This window comes from Mustela nigripes, chromosome 12 (genome assembly GCF_022355385.1).
Source record: "Mustela nigripes isolate SB6536 chromosome 12, MUSNIG.SB6536, whole genome shotgun sequence".
NCBI lineage: Eukaryota > Metazoa > Chordata > Mammalia > Carnivora > Mustelidae > Mustela > Mustela nigripes.
In genome coordinates, this window is record NC_081568.1 from 68461020 (window position 1) to 68463243 (window position 2224).

The following is a 2224-nucleotide window of genomic DNA, read 5'->3' on the forward strand; positions in this document are numbered from 1 at the left end:
AAGACTTCAAAAATATCAATTTCATAGATCTCTATTTAGGAATATTTGCCATAATCTTAAGGGGAAAAAAGCTTTCTCTCATAGAACCATGGGGGAAGTCATCTCTGCTCACATTTGTGAGTTGAGCACTGCAGATGCTATTTCCCACATTTCATGATTACTTGCATCTGAGTTAGCACCCCTCTTCCAGTCATATCATCAATTTCAGAGCACTCCAGCACTCTTCACTGATATGGGGACTTCACTTTGTGGGAAGCATCCATACAGGATCTTACCTACTATTTGCCATGGATTACCTTTTCATCACTACCACTAATTATATAAAAATTATATAAAAAAGATGTGTTCTTTTCATGAACCTTGGTTCATAAGATTTTCTCACTTATTCCTCCTGAAAGAATTCCTTTACTTTATTGCATGGCATTCTGACTTTACAAATAAAGTTTCTACACTGACTTTTTACTAAATTATGAGTAGATATCATGGTACCATCTAAATATAGTTGAATTATTTATAATTTAGGCTCTTCCAGTTTTTAAAGCTTTCAACAGCCCCTTCTAAGCTTTGTCTTCCTTGTTTTGTAAATCTTGTGATCCCAACAACCTCTGAAATTCCAACTCTTTTTATTTTCCTTTTCTATGTCTATACCAAGGGGTTGACATGCTCTGTAAGTTCTGTCTAAAGCCCCAGGCCCTTAGACTATTAGAAAATTTGGGCTTGGGCCCTAAATCACCACGATTTGAATGAGATATTGCTTAAGCACTCGCATTTATTAGGAAATAAACTTTAAAAAAAGTTTTTCACATGAAATTTTGGGTCACTGTTAACTTGTTTTGAATACAGAGTGATGCTGTTTGTTTACACTTTCTTGGGATCATCATTTTTAATGCAGAACAATTTACTGTTGGAAGTGAAGAGAATTTGAATATTACTAACTCGTTTTTGTTTTTTAAAATGAGTTGTTAAAGTCAGATGAGAATTTCATTTAAAATAGACACCAATAAAATGACATTCAAAATCAGTCCTAGTTATTTAGTAACTGTGAAGGAGAGGGGTTAAAAAAGAAAGAAATAGAAATCTCTCATTTAATAGGTTTTATTTTGGAAAAGTAGAACACTTCACTCAGCATTTTCTACCCTCAGGACCAGCATTTGCTGCTGAGTCATGTCTTCCTCATCTCTAGAAACAGATGCAGCATCACAGGCATCTGTCATTCAGGAACTGATCTGATCAGATATGCCTCAGCCAATAAGACTTGAGACTTTCTAGAAGAGACGTGACAGTTGGGAATAAATATAGAATCATTTGAGGCATGTAAGTTTTCTTAGGAGCCTCATCTCACAGGGTGGATGGACAGCATTGATATAATTAGTTTTTAATCATTTCCCCCAGTAGACAGGTATCACCTCTTGGCTTTGAATCACTCTGGAGCTTCCATTGATAGGGAAAAACTGTACTCTAAGATGGCTGACCAAACCAGCAAGGGAATTCTAGTCCCTGTCTCAAAGCCCTTCCGGGTTCTTCTTTCCTACCCCGTTTCCTGAGCACACCGAAAGTACCAAGTATGCAGAAGTAGTAGGGTATAAATCCCCCTCCCTGCTTGTGCTCAGGGCTCAGACCTTTGGAAAACAACCTCATCTGTGCCCACCAGTGTTAAATAAACCTCCGATCCTCCAAAGTCTCCGAGTGCCACTTGGTTCTTCTGCCAGGATCCAGTCCAGTTTCTGCAATATTTGGTTCCTTGACTGGGAAGTCCAGCCACACTGGCCCATTGTTGCCACTGGTTTGGGGCAGTGGTGGGGCACAGAGGGAACGAGGGATTGTAAGGGAGAAGGCAAGCCCTGCCTGATTTTTGGCAGTCTCCCCCCTGGTCGCCTCAGGCCGGCCTGCCCCGCTGTTCCCACCCAGACTCAAAGGACACTTGGCAGGTGAGGTCCTGGTCCCATTGGATTCCGGTAAGACCTGGGGCCCCAGGGCCCAGTCAGGCCCACCCCGAGGGTGGATGGAGAGACTGATCACCCCCCCCCCCCCGAGATCTCTTAGAGGTCTCACAGTAGTGCCTCCCAGTGGGGGAGGTCCTTCAGGTTAGGAACCCCCTGTAAGGGGGCACAGGAAGGAATTTCCAGAAGGAATTCCACAGAACAGGGCCTCCTGGAGGGGAAGAACTGTAATAACTTTGGTGTGAATGCGTGAGTGAATGTGCAGTTTAACCTGGCTTGTTGGG